We start from the raw sequence: 9,611 nt of genomic DNA, 5'->3' as shown, positions 1-9,611 counted from the left end.
TGAAGACTTCCTGAAATTTGTTTTTATATTTTTATATGTATGAAATGTATTACCATCAAACTCTTTATTGAGGAATCCTTCAATAAGGACCTGGAAATTATGTCCTTTATACTGTATAAGTGGTTATTTTCGCCGGGGTTTAATTTTCGCGAATTTCGTGAATCACGGTTGGATTGCGAATTTAACAACACGCGAAAATGTCGGCATACACTAGAGTAACAATGCATGCAAGATAGCGTTGGTGTCAATTCGCGAAAACAACATCTCGCGAAAATGTCTGTGACCTTCTAATTCACGAAAATATCTGTACGCGAAAATAACAGCTTATACAGTATCAGACATGATGTTGTGCTTAGCAAAAACAAACCAAGGACAGTCGATATATTAAAGCAATGTTTTTCATTATGACTGAAGAATAGAGAGTGTTATTTCAGGTATTTTTTTATTCTCTCAGATCTCGTACTGCTGAGTTTTCACGGTGGTAAATAAAGCAAGCTAAAAGCTGGAGGTACAAAAATGATTTAATGCAAGCTTCAGAGTTTTATTTTTGCACAGCACACGCACAAGTAATATTTGTGAATGTTTAGGATTTTCAAACATGGAACCTTGTATTTGTCTGATTGAAATGCGTGTATCAACCAAGTTGTGGAAAAGATGTGATTTCTCTGTAGAGATATTAAAAAAAAAATCACTTTATAATGCATTTTTTGTTTCTTCCTTCAAACATAGAGTACATTGTAATCATACAATAGACTATCTTTCAGCCTTCATGGATTCCATTTTTAACTGACTGACAATAGTTGCAACGCTACTTGTAATTAATTTACTCGATTTCAGTAAACTTTGGTTGTACATCACACCTCAAAGTCCTGATTCAGGTGTTGATGTATGAGATCAAAAATGTAGCATATTTGTGTGTGTGTGTGTGTGTGTGTGTGTGTGTGTGTGTGTATGAGTGCAAGTTTGTGTGTGGGTCTGAGTTTGTATGTAGGTCTGTATCCACAGGCCTGTAGCCCTCTTTGGCCCGAATTCACGAAGGTGGTACAAATGAAATCATCGTTTAAACCATGGACAAAAACCATGGAGCGCCAAGTGTCGCACGGAATATTTTGTTACGAAATTGGTCATTTCGTCAACAAAAAGACTGTTTTGTTAATGAAAACATTTTTTCATGAACGAAATGTTCATTTAGTTACAAAATGTTGTCATATCGTTACAAAATAATCATTTCATGGACGAAATGATTGATTTCGTAATGAAATATTCCATGCGACACTTGGCGCTCCATGGTTTTTGTCCATGGTTTAAACTATGGTTTCATTTGTACCACCTTCGTGAATTCGGGCCTTTGTGTGTAATTCCTTCTACAGTGTACAGTACAGTACAACTGTGATTTGAACAGAAACGTATAAACATATGCACAGGCTACATCCATTATAACAAAGTCCTCTAGACTGGCAATTTTTTTCCCGTTATATCGAAATTTCATTATTAAAGGCAAACAAATAATATATGAAGGTGCATGGAAAATAATTTTTGGACCTGGATTTTTACTTTGTTGAAATGAAATTTCATACCTAACTGTGTTCATTATGATAGAATGCACTGTTTAGCAATTAATAGTCTCGATTCTTGACTTTTTTTTTTTTTCATGGAAGGGGAGGGGTTCCATTGTAAAAGCACAACACATGCTACATGCATACATGAGGCAGTTTGACTGCACAACCTAGAGAATTTGCCTCAACGGACAGATTTTTGTGTCGCATTTTTGAAACACATGACACATATTGGACATATCTTGCTATCATGATGGGAAACGTATCCAAACAACCCAGAATCTAGACTTGGCAAACAACTGAAAAAAGAAAAAGAAAAAAAAAACAAGGTCCATTTTTCTTCAGGTAGTGAATCTCATGGAAATGTTTGAAATTTGATCTCACAAAGAAGATCCAGAACACAGTGTGAAATAAAATTAATGTAATAAAATTATGTCTGATGTTAGTGAACATTCAACATATTTGTAACAAACCTGTCATATTAATATTTTGCCAATTATATGAAACTGTGACAGTCATCACACATTGTCAAAACATTGTACTGTAGACCTATAATAACAGAACCATGCATTCTGGCGGAGGTATACCAGTTGCCATAGCTACATTTCTAGTCTTGGTGTATTTTCATTGATATACGTTTGCGGTGTAGTTCCTTTATTTGTTTGCATTTTATTTCAAATGTCCACACATTTTTAATGAACATAGGTCACTATTCAGGCCAATACATGGAGATACAGTGACATCAACTCAGGATCATAGCAGCAGTCAATCAACTTTAGAGAAATGTGAGATATGATACTGTATAAGCTGTTATTTTCGCGAGGGTTTAATTTTCGCGAATCACATCCCAGTTGGATCGCGAATTTAACAACACGCGAAAATGCCTCCATGCGCTGTGTTGATAAAGCATTAACATAAAAGTCGGCGATGATTAGCGAAAACAACATCTTGCGAAAATGTCCATGACCTCATCATTCGTGAAAATATATGTACGCATAAATAACAGCGTATGTCTACAGTAGGTTATCCAAAAAGTTATTGTCGCTATGGTATGACTTGTGCAGTGGCTGAAGTCATAAATGTGAAAAAGTCAATGACATAATACATATTCAACACTGCAGATCTAATCAAAGTCAAAATATTTTGTCTTGATAGTGATTAGTTCAATGGTGAACCTGAACACAAATTAGGAATGGGTTGGGGGATCCATTCAAACAAAGGTAACAATAATGTACATGAACATGCATTTCCAAAATTTGCAGTGCAAGTATGTAATGCTTCATGTAGATGAGCCCAGCTACATACTTGAAAAAAAAAAAGTGGCATTGCAAAAGGTAACATGTATGCCAAAGTCATCAAATGCATGATCAGTTTCATTATTCTGTGATCACTTAACCACACTTGGCAATAATCTTTGAGGATGCACTTTCTGCAGAATGACCTCGGTCCGCTTCTTGGAGAAAATATCCCTTGTGTCCCATCACAGCATAAGAATATACCCGCAGATTATATACATACAGTACAGAATTTTGTAAAGATTCAGGTGTGTGTTCATGAGCTGTAGACAGAGCTAGGCCATTATCCTCATCAAGCGTTTTGCTATAATTATGATGGTGGTCTCCTGCCTTTCTGTTGTTATATTTAGAGTTGCTTATAATTTATATTTCTCAATACCACGTATATACGCTATTCTTAAGTTTGAAGACGCATGAAATAAGACCTGCATGCTCGTCTTGGAAATTTTGTTTTACAAGTATTTATGGAATAATGTAGATTTTATTTAATGAAAAAGAAACCCAGAAATAAAATCAGTCACAAGTTATGGGTAAAAAAAACAACAACAATAAAAAACAAAACAAAACACAGAATGGTGCACAGTAATAGGTAATTTCAAGAAATAAAAAAAACAAACAAATCCAGCATTGTCTGATGTGAAAGGCTCCTGTTAAAGGGATGGTACAGTATTGGTGGAGATGAGAATTGGGCTATTAACTTTTTGCGAGATACCAAGAAAACACTATGATATAGTACAGAGCATACCATTTTAAGAAGAATTCAAAGTTTATTTGATGAAAATCGGGTTTGGAATGACTGAAACATCCAAAAACAAAGTAAAACAAAGCGATCGTAATAAAGTGTGGGTCCCACACTTTATTAGAATCGCTCTTTTTTGGATATCTCAGCCATTTCAAAACCAATTTTCATCAAATAAACGTTGAATTCCTCAAAGAATTACATGCTCTTTCATATTTCATAAGAGGTTTCTCATTATCTCACCAAAAAATGTTAGAAACCTGAAATTAGGTCTCAACCAAAACTGTACGATCCCTTTAACTTTCATATCTTGAATTGATATTTCAAAACAAACATGCTCTTGACCAATCCAAAACATATTTTGCAGAAAATTGTGTTCAGATTTGATTTTTTTTTTTTAAATCACCAAATAAAAAAATGTGTACATTTTCTAGGCTTCAATGTCTGTACTTCTGTGGAGTAAAGTGATGATGGGGTGGGTTCTGAGTATAGGTGAGCATGTACTTGTGTGCTCAACAGGAATAATGGGCAAACAACAAAGCATTGGATTTGAAGATATTACCTCATAAAAACCTCATGATATTACCTCATTAATTTCATATACTCATACCTCATAATACCTCCTAAATATGATGGGCAAACCATACAGGGTATACCATGTGTATTCATATATGTATTTATATATATTTATTTCTGTATTCATATTTATAAACATTTAAGTAGATACAGATTGATAGATACAGAATATAAATATGACTATACAGATATATAAATGTTGAAGTCAGAGTGAAGGCTTACTTTTGCATTTCATGTGTGGTATATGACAGGAGTTGAATTGCATCATTTTTTTTTTAAACCATCACATTTTAGTCACAACTTTGTTCAGCAGTGCACTGCTTTCTTTTCTCAGGATGTGTTCACCATGACTGATATACACTGTACTTACTGTGTAACATCAGTAGTTATGCAATTTGCAATTTAACAGCCTTAAGCAAATAACTACACCTTTATCATTTGACAGCACTCTGTGAATCAATATTTTGAAAATTATATGATGTGGAGATATAGAGAGAATTGTATAGTTGCTATGATCAAAAGTTGCTGAAAAAGATTAATGAATGCGTATTTAGTGTGATTTTAGCAATGAACCAAGAATTTCATTTAACTCTTGTCCCAGATATCAGACTACTGAGTATCTTATCTTCCTTCAATTGTACATGACATGCAGTGAATTGACCCTGTACCATGTCCATGAGAAGACTGCATAAATGTCTCTCTGATTAACCTCATTTGAGTTTTAACCATGATTTGAAATCAAGAGAGAGAGAGAGAGAGAGAGAGAGAGAGAGAGAGAAAGATCTTGCATGTGATATACCTAATCAGGAAATGCCTGTGGTATTTAGTGAATTAAGCCTGATGTAAAGTCAGTACATGGAAGACTTAAATAGTGCAGCTGTGCGGGTGATCAAACCCAATTACTACGATTCTGGGCATCAATGCCTAGAGAGAGATATACACAGAGAGATGGGGGGGGGGGGGGGGGTAGGGAGCAGGGGAAGAGGTTAAAGGGATCATATAGTTTTGGTTGAGACCTAACTTTGGGTTTCTGTCATTTTTCGGTGAGATGAGAAACCTATTATGAATTATGAAAGCACATGTGATTTCAAGAGGAATTCAATGTTTATTTGATGAAAATCGGTTTTGAAATGTCTGAGATACATGTATAAACAAAGAGTGATCCTAAGGAAAGGTGGGACCCAACTTTTATTATGTTTGCTCTGTTTTACTTTGTTTTTGGATGTTTCAGTCATTCCAAAACAAACTTTGAAGTCCTCTATTAACCCTTTCTGTGCCAATAAGTCAACCGTGCACAAATTTTACACATAAACTTACGGACAGGAAACAAACGTGGCACACAAAGAGTTAAGATGTATGTTCTATACTATTTCTTAAATGGTTTCTTGGTATCTCGCAAAAAGTTAAAAGCCCAATCCTTGTCTCCACCATTACTATACCATCCCTTTAAGGGTTATAGGGAGAGGGAGAGAATTATTGGCTTTACAAGAAATCTTGTATGTAAGCAGAAAAAAATAAAGTGTTTCCTGTGCTCACTGAAAGATGTCTTGGACTGGTATACCACCAGTGATCATGCTTTTCTAGTTTGTGAACATGCATTTCATGAATACCGAGTGTATGAAGTGTTAGAATGCATTACAGTTGAACCTCTCTTATCCGGCCTCCCTTTATCCGGATCTCTCTATCATACGGACGCAATCTCGCCGTGATTTTTTTTTTTTTAATTTTTTTTTTTTTATAATTATGGGAGGAAAGGGGGATTCCCAACTCCTTGAGAACTCCTACACAAACACACATGAATTACATATTACTTCCAACATTAACATACACCTCTATTTTGGGGTCTGTTACTGAGTGTAACAATGAAAAGGTTGCAGTATACACATTACTACATGTGGTACTACAATGGGCTACATCAGTACATGTGTATGTATATGTACAATAGTCATGTATAAAGCATTGAGTCTCCCGTATCCGGCCAAATCCCTTATCCGGATGAGCCCCGGTCTCGACTTGTCCGGATACGAGAGGTTCAACTGTATATCATGTTAAAAATGACATTAAAGAATCGTAAAGTAAGGTATTAATCAAGTGAAGAAAATGAAATCTTTTCCGCACACACTAAATAGAAATGTTTTTTGAAGATATTATATAAATTCATTGCATATACATGTATATCTTTAATCATTTCATATCATCATATATAAACATACATACATATATATATTATGTGTATAAACCTGAGTGTATACAATGTATATACATATCAATGTGTGTGTGTACATACATGTATTATATCATGGTCTGAGTACAAGAGACAGAATGCATGGTATGTGAACAATCTCGCTGGGAAATCCTCCTACACAGTACGACGTTACGTGCTGCTGCTTCATGGCGGTCACATGTTATCACACGTTATGACCGAACGACCGACAATGGGATCTCTTGAATGCAAGTGGACATCATCCAAGAGGCAATGGCATTATCGAGTCCGTTGCTGTCGCAATGCAGAGACATGATCGAGCTTTTCCAACAGCTGTCGTCTCAATGCCACTGCACATCTCCCCTCTTGACAATCAAGGCCTCGTGGCTGAGGAATGAGACTAACTCACCACACCAAGCACGCATGTGACCGAGTAGTAAGCTGCCACTCGGTCTCACGATCTCTCGTTCCCTGGCAGTTAGTCTCATTTTCAGTGTTGTCATTTGCTGCCTTGCCGAGCCCCCCCAGCCCCAGCCCCCCTTCCCAGATCAACCTTTCCTTCAAAGGTCACCACAGTTAAATTGGATACGAGTACAGAATACACGTAGATCACATCACCTTGCTCAACACTTGTTCACAGTAAAGACCTGGCACTCATTCAGTGTCAAATGTGCAACGCTGTTATCACAACTGCGATGACAAAGGCATCCATTTTATACTATAAATAAAGCAAGTACATTGTAATTCTCCTAAAGATTGGCACCAATTTTATCTGGCATGAATTCAACATTCAATCTGCTTGTCTCTATTCCCACGCTTGCAGTATCTTCCTTGAATACAATCAGAGAATTCCACCTCCCTGATACAATTTTGCCCCAGGATGCATCATATATGTCATCATGCATTTCAACCCCTTATCCAAATGACTCCAACTATACTGTTCAAGTATATGCCAAACCTCTGTGGAGCTATTGTATACATCTGAATATGCACTGCATGTGCGATATTAGAGAACAGATGAGAATTGGTGTGAAAGGGTATTAAAACCCCATAAAACTTTACTTTCTTTTAAATAGTTGTAATGAATTAAGAAATCATATCTATAAACGATGACAGAAACAACTTCTGCACAATGTATCAAAGTCAGTTTGAACATGATGAAATTAAAGACAAGAGCACAAACAAAGCACCACAGGAATACTCAACCACAATGTAGCATAAAAGTTTGCAAAATTTTATTATAGAGTAAACTTGTTTCTGAAAGGATGTCAGCATGCAAATCTGTAAATATCTTCACAAGACATACAAAATATGAAATGAAACCAAGTATTTGTTATGTTTCTTCTCAGTGGCTCAGGTACAAAATCATGTTGGTACACGTGTGAATATATAATTTGTCTTTCCATTTCACTTGTGCGTAGCCACTGGCAGCATTGATGCATAGCTTATTTTGTCATTACTCAAAGATGCTAAAATAAAGAGACAATAGTTTTTTGTTTGTTTTTCAGAAAGGAAAAACATTGCAAAGAAAAACACATTTTGAAACATAAACACAACATATTGTGCTCACACAACACCATCCATATATTGTAATGGATGTACAGATTGTACACTGTGCTGATGACACTTTTATTTTCTCTACAAGATCCAAAAAAGCTCTCATATTTTTCTCTCACCACAATCTGCTTCGTTTGACACGAGTGCAGCAAAAGACAAAAACAGCCTTTCAGCTTTCAGTTGGACTATGTGTACACAAATTGCACAATGCAATTATAACGCATGATTAATCAATCAATAAAACGTTCACTCACAAAATTTCTACAATGCATTTCTTTTGCATTCCTTTCCACTTGGTTTAAATAGAAGATTGGTACTGGAGAAGACTGCAAACTGCAGATAGAATTGCCATACTTTTTTGTGCATTTGATTTGATACAGCTTGTTCAAGTAGAATATAATCATTTAAGTAATTTTCATGCATACAAAGGCAGTAGCTGTTTTATTTCATAGAATGTTACAATTACCTCATTTGATTATTTGCATATTCATACACGTGTATATGAAGGAAAAACACACACACACAGTATAGGGGAAAAGTTAATGTGCATGAGATTTATAAAACTGTTACCCAGACTGTACTTTGACTAGTTATTTGCGTCTTCTAAAACACTGAATTCAAATATTGTGCATTGACCACAAAAGTTATGGCCTCTTCATTGGTCCATGCCCCATATGACTTTAGTACAAAGCTTACTATTAGAGTGCCATTAAAGTGTGTTTTTGGTGGCATATCAAATCTATAATTTTCTTCAAATTTTCCCCTTTCTTTCATGATGCATATAAAAAGAAAACTACAGCACAATAAAAGTGAAAGCACACTGCAGATTGTGACAGGTAAAAATCACTTGCACACTTTCATCTTGGCATGAGCATGCATGAATACGATTAAAAACATATGCGGCAAGATATTCAAATAGCTGAGACGCCAAGCTGAAACTCACTCTACTATGTGTTGCCTTTGGTTTGATAAAGCATGGCATAAGTATCTGGATGGGCAATTCAGATATCTTTTGAAGCCAACACATCCCTTCCACCCGACTGTGTGGATCACTTATACTGTCATGTAGACGACCATTTTATGTACATATTCCCACATACAATAGCCATTTCATAAGGCTCTCTGAGATTGTACATTCACAATATGCAGGCTTACGGATAGGAATTTTATCGCGACTTGAATTTGCATGTAACGGTTGAGCAAAACTTCCATACAATATAAAGATGATGAAACATTCAGGGGAAATGAAAACAGTGCCAACATAAAGGAAAATACCAGTTTTTACAGTATTAAGTTGTATCTTAAAATGACATGAATTTCTCGCACAATCATGAACTTGATGAGCACAATAATCATGGCAATGGTCTAGACTTAAATTCAAGCCGTTCAGAAAAGTAAAACTGGATTTGTGACCATGCAGTGTGTACACACTGGAATACCCAATGCCCAGCAGAGAGACATCCAGAGATTACTATGATGTATAAAACTTTATCTTTTAGTGATCATGAATTCTGTAATCTCATTGGTCAATCAACCACTGAATATTTCCTGTATTCCGTGTAAGGTCATATTGTGCACATGCGCCAAATCCACCACTGAATATTTTCCGTATTCCGTGATATGACGTCATGATATTACACAGCTAGCTGCGCGTGTACCAAAGACGCTTAACTGAAAAGATAGGA

The sequence above is a fragment of the Diadema setosum genome, chromosome 19, assembly GCF_964275005.1.
Source record: "Diadema setosum chromosome 19, eeDiaSeto1, whole genome shotgun sequence".
NCBI classification, from domain to species: Eukaryota; Metazoa; Echinodermata; class Echinoidea; order Diadematoida; family Diadematidae; genus Diadema; species Diadema setosum.
Note: the sequence above shows the minus strand (reverse complement) of the source record.